The sequence below is a fragment of the Archocentrus centrarchus genome, chromosome 22 (genome assembly GCF_007364275.1).
Source record: "Archocentrus centrarchus isolate MPI-CPG fArcCen1 chromosome 22, fArcCen1, whole genome shotgun sequence".
Lineage (NCBI taxonomy): Eukaryota > Metazoa > Chordata > Actinopteri > Cichliformes > Cichlidae > Archocentrus > Archocentrus centrarchus.
Window position 1 is genome coordinate 5990559 of NC_044367.1, and position 14446 is coordinate 6005004.

Genomic DNA, 14446 nt, shown 5'->3' on the forward strand with positions numbered 1-14446 from the left:
GCAAACCAGAAAAGCATCTGCATAAACACTCTGACCCCGAGTCAACTGCTTGACCCATGTTTTCAGCCACATTAAAAATTTACACGATTAATCCACTAATGGGAAAAAGCCATCTAAACATAACTGGGTATTAATGGGTCTGCAATAAAATGGCAACACCAAACAATAACCCAATGGCCCGACCCTTACCTGAACTAAAACACCTAAAATGGGGGGAAACCAACGTGGGGATGGTTGCAACCTGTGTGATGCTGCCTCCACACTGTAAAGCACTTTACTAAAGTCAAATGGACACAAGATGTTCAAATGCTGGATCAATGCCCCCTTCCAAGACTTTAGTAGGTTGTCTCTAATACAGTGAGAAAACTAATGATTAGATGTGTATGAATTATTGAGCAAATCAAAGATGTGTGCAGCAATCCAGAGCATATACATTTCTCATTTTAAGTTTTGAAGTGGATAATCTACGCCCCCCATTTTTTCAATATGTCCATATTAAAATAATCCTTGCCACTGACATCTCAAAGGTAATTTACCTGTGTCACTAGTTTTAGCCTATGCATATACAAAAATAAAAATATTAAAATAATTATTAAAGCAAAGATAGTATTATTAAGCAGCTAAAAATAAATCGGGTACTAATTACTGGGAAAGCAGATGAAAATCACCGATGGATCATTTGGATTTGGATAAAAATCTACAAAGATCTGGATTTACATATAGGAACACAGCGCACTCTTTTAAGACAGTTACATCAGCTTCTGAAGCCTAAACCTCTCCATCCGTCACTCATCCATCATCCCTCAGTATAGGACATTTCCCTCTCTCCTCTCCTTTCCTTTACTCCCCTCCTCCTCCTCTCCAGCCACTGTTGACGTCCGTGGCTCTGTCACCCGCATCACCGGTTTCCACGCTGCTCTCTGGTCCAGTCATGTAGTCATTATGGCTCTTCTAATTGCTTCTGTGTTCACACCCGCCGCTGTTTGTCTTCTCGCGGCTCCCTCTCCCTTTTCAGTTAGTTTTCTTTTAGTTAATCAGTCGTCTTTTCTGACGGAAACTCTTTTTGTCCTTTTGCACTTTTCTGACGCTTTGGGAGTTCCGTGCGTCGAGCCATCCCGCACCTCTCCACGGTTTAAATCCCTCCTCTGGCTGCTCCACCTGGACCTGTCGTCAATTTCCCTGTTCATTCACCCCGTGCAGTCATTTCTCGTCGTCGTGCCTAATTGTTTCTTGGCAGAGGTTAGAACCCGGGTGGTAAAAGGCTCATATGAGTGCGCCTCCGCTGATCCGTGCGCCCAGCCCTCTCCGTCTCAGGGGCACAAACAACACCAACACCGGCGCGGGGGAGGTGGTGGTGGTGGTGTAGGAGGAGGAGGAGGTGGTGGTGTGATCTCCTTCACATCCAGATCGGTCTGAGCCGGGAGCCCGTGCTGCTGGACGCTGCGGAGCTCAGCCTCAGTCAGGTCCGGGAGGTGGCGTGCTCCATCGTGGACCAAAAGGTAACCAAGAGTTTAAACCAAGTTCTGAATCCCTCTAAGACCTGACAGTGTTCATAACGTACAGAGGTTACAGTGGTGACATCAATCTTTCTGAGGTTTAAAATGCATTAAAGGAGCAGTTCATTAAATTTGGACCATAACCCACAGATATCATCTCACTGATAAATTTAGGAATTTCTATCTGTCTCTGTCTGCCTGTTCTATGCATCTGATCTACCTCAAACTTGCAAAGTGCTTTGTTATGGACTGAAGGAAGTGCAGTGAGGAGTTTGAATTTGTGAGTGGGTGTCTTATTTTGGGGTCTTGTGATCTCACAGATGATGTCACACTCCTCTGTGACCCGCTGTAGATTTCAGGATTAAAAAAAAACAAAAAAAAATAAACTCCATTGAGTGTGATATCTGCCTTTGCTTATGCCTTGGTTAAAGGCAGCAGACACTGCACTAGTATATAAAACTAATTTGATCTACAGTTCATAATTCAACAGCTTGAATTTTTTCAGCAGGCTTTGATCTGATTTTCTTAAGTAAAAAAAGTAAAACACTTGTGAATTAATGATCTACACATTTTCTACTTTTATTTCACTGTCAAAATATAATCTTGATATTTCATTTCGGGTTTTTTTTTGGTGTAGGATTTGTTTTGTGCAGCTGGTTTTAACAATAATCTCTATAGTTACATTTTAGGTCAACTATTAGCTGTGTGACCATCAGAAAATCCCACGCCGTCTAGTAGACAGTGCAATCATGATGAGAATGAAGGAGGAAGTCAGGTGTCATACAGCTGCTTCAGGGGGGAGGTCAGGATGAATGGACTGGCCAAGAAACATCAGACCAGAGATGGGGAGAAGGTTTAAAATCAAGGGTTAATGCTGTTTTTACTGGGGGTGTCAAACATACTGCCTTGGTCCCACTTGGGCCTACCAAAGTGTACAAACCAGCCACTGGATGACTTTGCAAAGTGAAAATTACAGAGAAGTCATCAATAATTAATTTCTTAAATAAATTGCATTGCTATTCTGGCGTAGTGATGCCAGCTGTCATAATTACACAGAGTTCGGACTCAAAAGACAGATTCAACTCAGAGACGACAGTTCTCAAAGGTTTATTGATCACGTTGCCGGATAGTTTTGGGGAGTGGAAAGTGACTTGGAAGGGAAACTGGTTATCAGAACACAGGTGGAGATTCTGCAGAAGAGGAGTGAGGGTGATATTCCTGGCCAAGAGTCTGAAGAGTCTTGTGTTTAGAGAAACATGAATCTTGTGGCGGGTTCCAGGTTGGCAGGCAGGTATCCAGCAAGCAGATGAGTGATGGAGGAGAGTGGGCAGGCAGGTGAGTGGGGCTGGAGTGGAACTCCTTGGGAATGCAGGGAACACTGTGGGAGGTGCAACAGTCTGGCAGAGATCTTCAAGTCACTAAATACCCTGGATGATGAGGTGATTCAGAACAGGTGTGGAAGGCAGAGAGAGGGCCATGCTCAAGGGGAACATCAGGGAAGCATCTTCCCACCACTCCGCCTGTATGGAGAAAAAGAACTAAAAAAACAAGTCATAGGAGAAGAAAAAGAAACACCCAGCCTGCCCAGACCATGACCACCAGCATTACTATGAGGAACTGAAAATGTATATAAAATTACACGTATTTCTAGATCTTGACAAGTTGTTTGAGTCAGAGAGAAGTAAAAAAAAAAATAGTGCTGTTTAGTTTTAAAATGTCCTATATGTGATGGTTTTGAAACTTTTAGAGATTCACTAATGTCTAAGTTGTATGTAATATACACGAGTGCATACTTAGAAAGTGCTACTTAACTCAATGAATGTGGAAAAACTGATACAATCAACATGTATAAGAAATATCAAAGAAAAATACACGTATTTCTTTTTAATGTTATTACTGTATGCACTAATTTTATTGGACCTGCCCACTTAAACTTTTCCCAGCAGAACATTGCATTGTAAAGAGGTGATATGTTATCCCTTCACCTGCTGGTGTTTTAATGGTGTCAAAACATTCTCATAGGCCAGGCTCTTTAAAGTAGTAGTTAAGTGATTGCTACTGTTTTTCAACCAAAAACATCTGGAGACGTTTAGCCCAGCACACATCGGTTAAATATCAGTGTGCCCATGTGGAATAGTGCAGCCAAAAAATGCTCACTGCCATTTGTAAAGCCTTGTTAATGTTCCAACTCTGAGGAACGTTAATTAAATAAAAACCAGAGAGTCTCCAGCCATGTTTTAGAGCCAGAGTTCTGGCAAGGTAACAATAAAGACGCCACTCAAATTTTGATAATCAAAAACATATAGTTCAACTCTCGTGCTCAAAATCTAATACCACTCACTATTATAATTCAGGGAGGAGAGATCATTAGGAAGAACTGTGCAAGACACAGAGTCCAGACACTAGTGGTGGTGAAGATGACGATGGAGGCTTGGATGGGGCTCTGAGTGACCGGGGTAAAAAGAGTCTGGGACAGAGATGGGGAGGAGCCAGGTTGCACAAATGAAAGTTTGAAAGGCACAATGGAGGCTGATTGGCTCTGAGAAGGCGGGCAAGAAAATGATTGGACTAGAGCAGTGATGTCAGCATTGAGTTTGACAGCGTGGGAAAGTGGAAGTGATGTAAAGAATGGACTAGCAGCCGAACATCCGGGAAAGCAGATCTTACACATGAGCTTCATTTCAATAAGGAGAGATCATTTGGAAGAATTGAACATGATTTATTGAGATACGAAATTCAATTAAGCTATTTGGGGATTAGACTCCCATAACCCATGATAGCAGAACAGGATCCCAATGGTGATAGAATTAGGACAGCCCCCCCAAAAATTAAGTAAATAAATACATAAGAGCAATCTTGCTGTGGCAGGGAACTTTGATTCTATAGAATATAAAACTGAATGTTAGTGGCAGCATAACCCACAGAATAAAGAAATTACTTGGACTGAAACAAATAATGGTGAGAAGAGGAATGAGCCTGCAACAAAGATGTGAGGGTTGACAGAGTTAAGGAGATAAAAAAACAGAATGTGCGATGAGGCTGGAAGACCATGGAGGCCAGAAAAAAGAAGAGTGAACCTGTGATAAAGGCTCCAGAGCTGTCGGAGGCCAGTACCAAGAACAGAGAGCCTGCATAAGGCTGAAAGTTGACAGAGGTCGCAAGCGAGAAGACAGAGAGCAGGCACTGACGATCGAAGGCCGTTGGGGGCCAGAAGAGAACCGACCGAAGGGTTCGGACAGGTGTCTTGGTGCCGGATCTTCAAAGCCTCAAAGTTGAAACGAGACAATGAATCGGTGAGGTGTTCTTGTGACCTGGAACGTGACAAGCGGTGAGAAGGAAATTGTTAAAGACAGAGAGCCAAGCGAGGTGTCTGATGAAAAGCCTTATGACAGGGGGAGAAGAGTGGCCTTTTTGAATGATGCTGACCGTGGTTTCACTGTCAGATAACACAGATGTGTTTACACCACCAATTCTGACCCCAAATGTAGCATGCCAGGACAATTAGATATATTTCAAAACGGGCAAAAGATTGAAGCAAAACTCAAAGCTCAGGTGACCAGCTGCCTGCAAACCATGCCCTGATAATACCCCCCAAAACCTATAGATGGTTCTGCATCAGTGAAGAACTGGAGACAGTTGGAAGAAAGTATAATGTCACCATAGAAAAAAGATACTCCATTCCAGTTATCCAGCAGTGAGGAACAGAACATTAAACCTTAAAGTGACAGCCCTCATCTAATGAGACCGAACTGAGCAGATCTGGCACTGAGGAAGCTACATCAAAGGGAGAGAAGAAGCCGCAGCCTTGGGGGATGATGCCCATAGCAAAAGTTAGGTGACCGAGCAGGGATAGCAGCTGGTGCTTAGTGATAGAAGTGACAGAGAAAAATGACTGAGGGATTTCATGGACGCGCTGCATTTTTGCAATGCTTTCATAACGCAGCTATCGAGAGTTATGCCTAAAAACTCTAAGCTAATAGAAGGACCGAGAGAAAGGGGGATATCTAAATGACAGAACAAGGATTTTAATTTGGAGAAAGATGAGCCGGAATTCTTGAGTGGAGGATCAACAAGAAGAAAATCATCCAAGAGGTGAAGGACAGCTGGGAGCTTAACTTTATTCAGCAGAATCCAGCAGAGAGCTTCAGAGACTAAGTTGAAAATGACTGGACTGCTTTTACACCTCAATGTTAATCTAACTGCAGAGAAAAAATTTGAATCCCACTTGATGCTGAAAAGATGCCACTGAGATGGCTGAATGGGGATGATTTTGAATGTGTCAGTGATGTGGTATTTTCAGAGATATGGACCAGGGCCAGCTAACTTAATCACCCCAATGGCATCATCGACAGAGGTGTAGTGAAGTGAAAATGGCTTCATACAGTTATACAATCATGCAGTTGATGCTAGAAACTGGACTTGAAGGCGGAGCAGAGTATTCTGAGTATTTGTGAGTTGTGATGCTTGTTCAGAACAGCTGGAAAGGAGATGATGTGAAAGGACCTATAAAATAACCTTTTTCTCACTCAGGAGCTGAGACGCCAGAACTTGCTATTTCATTGCTGGCTGTAGGTTTTTGCAGGCCAATGATCTGTTTAAAGGAGAAACAACACCAAATCGTTGGGACAGACCAGTTAATAAATGATCCACAAACACAGGATGATGAGCCAGCTGATTTGCCAAGACATGCACAATAACAGGAGTTTTAGGATGCACCTCTCTGCAGTCACTGCATATGTGGAGGAAGTTACAGCGGGGGTAAGTGAAAACATTTTCATTAAAGTTATAGCAAATTAGCTTACTGATCGGAGCTGAAGATTCAAAAGGCAGTCTAAGGCATATCAGGTGGAACAGGTGATAGCATACTGGCCTCCTACTTACAGGATGAGCAGTTCAGTGTCTAGAACTGACCAATTAATGAGTGTTGAATTGAGAAATGCAGAGGGCAGATTTACTGGAGAGAGCTCCGCGGTACTGATAAAACTTTTTTTAATTTGAGATTGAGATCCCCTCTCAGTGCTAAATAAGCACATAACTCTTGCCTGCGCTCTGGATAAATTGAGCAAATGATGTCTCAATAAATGCCAAAGGTGACCAGAAACACAGTGATTGACCGATCTCAAGACAGGAGTGGATCGGATGACTTGAGAACATCTGCTAAGTTAGTATTAGAAGCAACCTTCTTATCACATTTGATGGATGACAACAGGATACAAATTAAATTAATGTTGGAGAGACATCGGCAGCCTGAGGAATGAGAGAGGGATGCCAGAGTAAACTGCTTTTAGGATAGGGCGGCAAAGGCAGTGACAGAAGGCCCAGGAAGCATAGCAGGCTCAGTGGGAGAGATCAAAGTTGACTGTGCAGTTTGGGTTCTCCACCACTTGCAGGGGAGCATCAATGGATTGTAGAGTAGACATAACAGCCTGGAGTGACTCCACCACATCCATGTTGCTGGTAAGACGGGTGAGGAGAACCCAGGTTTCATGGAGCTTTACGCTTTTCCTGAGGAAGCGAATCTGATCCAGCAGACTTCCTGGTTCTCTTGCACCTAGGACTGATTGTTTTAGAAGGAGCGGAGACAGCAGGAATGGGGACTTGTTGAGGAGCTGGACTGACTTGCAGCCCGGACTGAGTCATGTCTGCACTCACACTCACAGCACTCACAATTGCTCTGCATGGGTGCTGGATTGTTGTTACTTTCAGCAAGAAGGTGCAGAGAGGAGTACTGTTGACGGGATGCAATGGGGGAGCTCCTTCTCATAGAATGGGACACAGGCTAGGAGTTTGATGACTATTCTTGATGAGGGATAGCTTCGAGCATGTGACTAGCAGAATCAGACATGATTAAAAGGTAAGTGATAGCACGAGAAATGAAACAAAAGTAGACACCATTGCACAAATGACAGTCTGAAATGCAGAATGACAGAAGAGCATTGTGATTGAAAGCAGGTAGAATGGAGGCTGATTGGCTCGGAGAAGGTGAGCAAGAAAATGATTGGCCTAGAGTAATGATGTCAGCATTGAGTTTGAAAGCGTGGGGAAGTAGAAGTGATGTAAAGAATAGAATAGCAGCCAAACACCAGGAAAGCAGGAAGATACGTGATTACAGATTTTAAGGGTTCATTGCATAGTAGGAAGGGGGATATTGTTGCCATGTCACTTCTCACACCTTCACCAGTCTACTTGTTTTACAGTATAGTTTGCCTCAGAAACAGGACCCTTTTGAGAAACTTGGTCCACTTATGTATACTAGATGAATTCCTGGTCCAGGAGCTCCCACGGTGATGCTTGCAGTGCTCAGTAATGCTGACTGGTTTAATAAATCACAAACATTATGTTATGTGACAAAATCAGGATGGAGTTTTTCACGAGATGTTTCCACCAACAGACCAAACAACAAAATCCAATATACCCAAAGAACTTTCACCTCTTGGAAAATTTCTATGTCACTGACAAACAAACCATTTTAAACCAGCTGTTTCAGATGTCCAAATAATGCACTCAGATGCATCCATCCTCTCAAACGTGGTTTCAGACATTCAGTACAGTGTTCTTCATCCGTTTCTTTTAACAGGAGATTTGAGGTGCAGCTGCAAGCCTTTACTGCAGAACAGACTAACACATGAACACACAACATTTCTCTGATGGCATGCAGTGTGTTTAGCAGTTTTTCCCTCTATGTGTAAAGCTTACAGTATGTGAGTCTGGAAAGGAGTGTTAGTGTGGTGACTCATTCTGTGGCTTGTTTCTCGTTGGAAACATGATTAATTCTGCCTTTGTTCACTCGCTCTGCAGGGGTTTTTCTGTTTTCCTGGCTTTTGGTTTATGAACTGAATTGAACTGAAAAGCTGTTACCGAGCACTCATAATTAAACCACACTGACACACACACAGACAGTGTCAATGTCCTTATGAATGTGATAGATGTCCTATTTCTCACATAGGCAAGCAGAGAGAAATCTCAGAGGAGTTTATGAATGCAGGCTTGTTTTTTTTCTCTCTCTCATTTCCACAAATAACAATGATGTTGCTGGAGTTTATTGGTTTTTCTCTTTCTCAAAATTCAAGTCAAACCAACATCCACTCCAAAAAGCTACACTGTGAGACATCAAGCCCTTCAATATCAATATTCCTGCAATTAAGGTTCACTGATTTATTTGTTTTATGAATGGTTTTACTAAAAGGACGGGGTAGAGATGTCACTGGGCCGTTAGCCGTGTTGAGTGAAACGTGTTTCAAAGTAACAAGTTAACGTGTTACTGTAATCACATTACTTCAAATGTAACAGGTTACTGTGCTAAATTCAGTAATTACATTACAGTTAAAACAAAGGTTCTTCAGTTTTCCGCATGACAGGCGGATAGAAAGGGGGGGAAAAAAACCCAATATACAAACATGCTTTTTTTCTTCCTGCACATTTGCACTATATTCAGTTATTTAAGTTCCTGTGGAGGGAGGAGGAAAAGGGCGGAGCAGTCTACAGTTTTTCAGGAGTAGAGATAATGGTTTTATTTTTATTGCATAAAAGGACAAGAGTTTATTGCTGAAGTACAAACTGCCTCCAGGACAGAAACAGCTGCATTGTGCTGCTAAAACAACTTTGACTCTTTGCAAACACAAATCTAGCCAAGAACCCAGAGTGATGTGATAGCTGAGCGTATGCCGGCTCCAGCCCAGCTGCCAGAGCCTGATCCACATCAGCAGGTAGCAAAAGCAGTGATGAGCAGTCAGGCTTGTGGCGTTGTAGCTTCCATTTCTACCTGCACATGCTTAGTGCAGTCACTGTGCCAATTGCTTTGGTGTTGGTGTGTAGAGCTGTAACTGGTTATGTGTTTCAGTTTATCTTACAAAGTAATATGAAAGTAAGGTAACGAGTAGGATAACAAATTACTTCCTTTTGCAAGTATTTAATTGATTTATTGCATTACTTTTTAAAAAAGTAGCGGGTAATGTAGAATACATTGCTTTATTTTTTACCCCAACGCTAGTCTTTAATAGTACTGGGGGTTCCCATGATGCACTGAGTGTTTCTTCTTATTCACCTCTTTTTACTCTGTTTGTACTTCACTCTGTATTTAACGATTAGTTATTATTAATCTCTGGCTCTCTTCCACAGCATGTCTTTTGTCCTGTCTCGCTCCCCTCAGCCCCAACCGGTTGTGGCAGATGGCTGCCCCTCCCTGAGCCTGGTTCTGCTGGAGGTTTCTTCCTGTTAAAAGGGAGTTTTTCCTTCCCACTGTCACCAAATGCTGCTCATAGGGGGGTCGTTTTGATTGTAAGATTGCTTTTCTCCATTTTAAAGTTGCTGAATGGGTGTTTTTGGAGCACTCAACTTATACCAGGTGACATCAGCAATACTCAGGGTAGAGTTAGGGTCAGGTTGCAAATCTGATGTCAGGTTCATGCGCTCTGGTTCAGTTATCTGAGAATGATGTTAGTTTGAAGGGCTCCTCACACAGCTCGTTGGTGGGCTCAGTGCGGTCTCTGAGGGAACCTGCAGAAGACAGAAAAATTCAATAGGTTTCAAAACTAAGGCAATCCATTAATAAAGTGTTGATTTTTTTTGAAATGTAACATGTTCCTCATTAACCTAATTCATTAACTTTAATGGATATTTAGCACTAATTGCAGAGACACATGAATCAAAGCTATATTTACATAGCTAGCAACACCATTTCTAACCTAAAAGCAAAAACTCACTATAGTCTGTACAGCTTACCACACTGACAGTGAATGTTGCAAATGAAACATATATTTTTTGAATACATCTTTTCCAACTATCTTGCTAAGTAAATACAATAAATGGTGAAATTAAGCAGCTTTTTTTTTCTCCCCTGGTCCCATGGGATTGCCTTCTTACAGTATTACAATTCATTTTTTGATCCCAATAATCAAAAACTGCTGGTAAATGATATTTCAGCTGCTGTTTTGTCTGGTTCATCATCTTTGGGTTTCAGTGGGGATGCATCCATAGATGTGCACGTCTTTTGAGCCACACCTGACAATTGTAACAATTTTGAACCAACTATGTGTATCAAACATACTTCATGTTGTATTTTTCTTGTGTAACACTGGAAAAATAGACAAAAAGGGCAAAAAGCTCTTTGAGAATTGCTTCTTTGAGAATTGCTTCTCAGTATTTATTGTTGCTATTTTTTTTCTTTGTGACTTTTTGGTAGCTTTTTCCTCACTGGCCAAAGCACTGGCAGTAAAAGACAGTTTAACCTGCACACGGCCTTGTTTTCTTCATATCCACTGGGTTAAAGCCAGGATTAAGAACAGTGCATGTCCTGCAGTGCAGGCTTTTGTAAAGCAAACAAAATGTGGGATATCATCTCAATAAATGGGAAAGTACCAAATGAAGTGGAACACCTGATCACTGCAGTGCCATGTGAGGGCTAAGGTGAAACATTCCTAAACTGGGCAGTGTGTTGATGACATAAGTTTTCATATTAGCTTCAGAACAGCTCCACAGTCTGCACAGCTTAAAAGTGATTTTGTGTGGTTTTCTTGCCATGCAACACCCCCACCCCCCCACCCCCGACACACACACACACACACACCTCTGCCACTCTGTAACAATAATAGTGAAGCTGGGTGTGCTGTGTTTCTGTCAGTAGTGATTTCTCCTTGTTGCCTGGCAACTGATGATGATTGCAGCTGTGAAGTGTCCTTCTGAGGGCCATTATGAAACACACACACTCTTTGAATGAGGCAGAAGATGAACAGATGTGTGTGTTTTCTGTCCATCCCATTGTCCTCCCTCTTGCTCTCTCTTTCATCTCATTTTTTTAATCCATTCATGCCTCTTTATTCCTCCTTCTTGTCATCTTTCTTTCTTTCTTTTCTTCTTTCTTTCTTTCTTTCTTTCTTTCTTCTTTCTTTCTTTCTTTCTTTCTTTCTTTCTTTCTTTCTTTCTTTCTTCTTTCTTTCTTATCCCTAACTAATAATGGTTTCTTACATTTTATTTTGACTGTTAACTTAGAAGTTGAACTTGAAATGATATTGATGTGAGGACAGCAGTCTTCGTTGCCTTTTAAGGAGCTGAGTGCACCTTTTATTCACTTTTACAGGGACTTTAATTTTTATAAACGCCCGATTGTGTCTAGGCACATTATCCACAGTGGGTGCTTGCTTTGAAGTTGAGCCCCCTATACAGATTCAGGTTCTTACAACTAAAACAAGTACACACACATCTAAAAAGTAGATCATGCTGCATGTCCTGTCTTCACAGTGACAGCCCACTCTTACCCTCATTATGTTATAAGGGTGGACTGCTGTGTTCATGTTAAAAATCCAGTATCAGGCTCAATGGACTCATTTCGCAGCACACTTGTTTCCTACCAGCACCACCACAGATGAACTAAATAATATTAGTGATGGCTCAGTGACAGCAGGCCCTTAGAAACTTAATGTCACGATCATCCCTGTGCTTTTTGTGATGAGATACATCAGAGTGTCTGCACTATTTTAATTTAGTACATGCTGGACTAAACTGTTTAAGTCTGCCATTAGCCATTAACATGGTTAATGGCTAAGAAAACATTGTAGCATTCCATTCTGAATCTTCTCATCGTCTCATTCTCAAGAAAATGAACTGACAAGAGCTGATACACCACAGGGACAAATCACTCATCAAAAAAAAAAAAGTCAGGGAATACAACTTGAATTATTCAAAGTGCCTTGTAAGCGACTGACTGTGCACATAGTGGTAAAGATACTGATACATTTCAGGATACAATAAAATACAAAACTAAACTTAGAAAAACATGAAATAAATTTAAAAAATGCAAAAAAAAAAGAAAATGCCATTTAAGAATCATGCAAGCATGAAAGGTGAGCCATTTAATCAAGGCCTAAAAGGACAAAACAATATATGCTGAGAGAACAGCAGTTTTTACTTTTAGTTACAAGGAAAAGTCATGTTTTTATAAGATGGTGCCTTAAAAAAAAAGTAAAACTTGCATTTTCATCTCAGTTTCTTTCGCTCGTTATTACAATGCATCTTTTTAAAAAAAAAAATATCCCAGGACATTGTGAATTTTATAGAATTAAAGCATGTTTTGTTTAGTTATGTTATATAATCAGTTATGCCATACAGTCACTTTACAGAATTACAGAACTACTTAAGGACAGTTATGGACTTTTTTTTTTGTCACCATAAGTTTCTTTGAGTGATATAGAACACATTAACTAATCAAAAATAAATAAATAAATTAGAAATGTTTGTTTAAAAGTGACAGTTTAGCTGTGTGATCTAGTGAAATAATGACATGCTGTTAGAATGAATAATATTTTTGTACTTTGTTATTACACTTCATATTACAGTTTTAGTAAAAAGATTTCAATATTGGAGGAACTGATAATAAAGATGCAATAATTAAGCAAATACCATGTAATTACAAAGTAATAACTTGGCATTAAAAATGGTACAGCAATATTAGATGGAAGTTTTGATAACAGCCTATTAAGGGTTCAGAAACAAAGGGTACTAATGGGCGAAGCTCTAAATGCACCGCTGAGGCAAGTCTGTTTAGTAATAGTAAAATATTATCTTGGTAACAGTATAATAACCTTGGACCAGTGTAATATCTATACAATATTTGAATTAAAAATTGCAATATGGTGACATCAAGGGGATAATAAGCTGATAGTAATGATGTAATACAGATTAATATTTTCCACATTTTAGGCTGATACAAGCCTAATACCTTCAAGATCACAGAGAAATTCTTCTAGAGCAAAATAAATGTTTTAATGTTACCTTCTACAAGAAAATACCATAGTTTTTGTTTGTTATTTCATCACAAAACAATTCATTTTTATCTGATTAAATCTATGCATCCATCCATTTTCTACTGCTTATCTGAGGCAGCAGCCTAAGCAGAGAAATCCAGACAGTCCTCTCCCCAGCCATCTGCTCCAGGGCATTGAGACATTCTCAGGTCAGCCAAAAGATGCAACCTCTCCAGCGTGTCCTGGGCCTACCCCAGGGCCTCCTCCCAGTAGGACATGCCTAGAACACCTTGCGCAGGAGGCACCCAGAAGGCATCCTGATCAGATGCCCAAACCACCTTCAGCTGGCTTAGGATTAGGGGGCTCCTCTACTCTGAGTCCCTCCTGAATGACTAAACTTCTCACCCTATCTCTAAGGCCTGGATTATGCTTCTGCATCAGGTCTCTGCAGGGCTACTGCACGTAACCAGAAATCCCCTCTGAACCCTACGCCGTAATCACATTCCTTGGGGGCTGCGTTGACCTGTGTAGTTACATTTCTTGAGAGGTGCACGTCAGGTCATAGGTCAGTGGCCTCACCCCAAGTGATGGGCGAGTCACCCCCCTTGTCCCCAGATTCTGCTTCCTGTACAGAGGGTATGTCAGTGGGCTTGAGGAGATCCTCAGTATTCCTTCCACTGCCCGAATATATCCTCATCTGAAGTCAGAAGCGCCACACCTGCACTATACACCATGTGAGTAGAATACTCTTTGCCAGAATCGCTTCAAGGCCGACTGAAAGTCTAATTCATTCAACTCCTCCCACACCCGTGTTTTTGCTTCAGCTACTGCCAGAGTTGCACTCTGCTTGGCCTGCCAGTACCTCTCAGATGCCTCCGGAGTCCCACAAGCTAAACAAGCTGATAGGACTCCTTTTTCAGCTTGACAGCTACCTTTACCTTCGTTGTCCACCATCTGGTTCTGCCGTGCATTGAGCTAAGCCCGACTATATCTAGCCGGTATTGCTCAACCTCATGCACCAACTGAGGCTCGTCCCCACCGGAGAGGTGATGATGCATGTCCCAATAGCCAGCCTCCACCCTTGACAGTCATCTGACACACACTTCACCCGGCCCCAAAGATGCCTCCTGCAGGTGGTGAGCCCATATCATATAAAATCAAAACACTAAATGCATTAGTTCTTTTATACAAAATGCAGCTTCTGTGCTATGC

The 14446-nt window shown here is 41.5% G+C and overlaps 1 protein-coding gene across 1 annotated transcript in view; it reads left to right on the plus strand.

Annotated features, from left to right (window-relative positions):
- The first annotated feature begins 1398 nt into the window (after positions 1-1398).
- The window catches only part of prkd1 (protein kinase D1), a 61897-nt gene continuing 48849 nt past the window's right edge, over positions 1399-14446 (plus strand). Inside the window, exon 1 of the mRNA XM_030718949.1 lies at positions 1399-1499. The gene's annotated coding sequence lies outside the window, so the exon portion shown is untranslated. The remainder of the gene's footprint in view (positions 1500-14446) is intronic.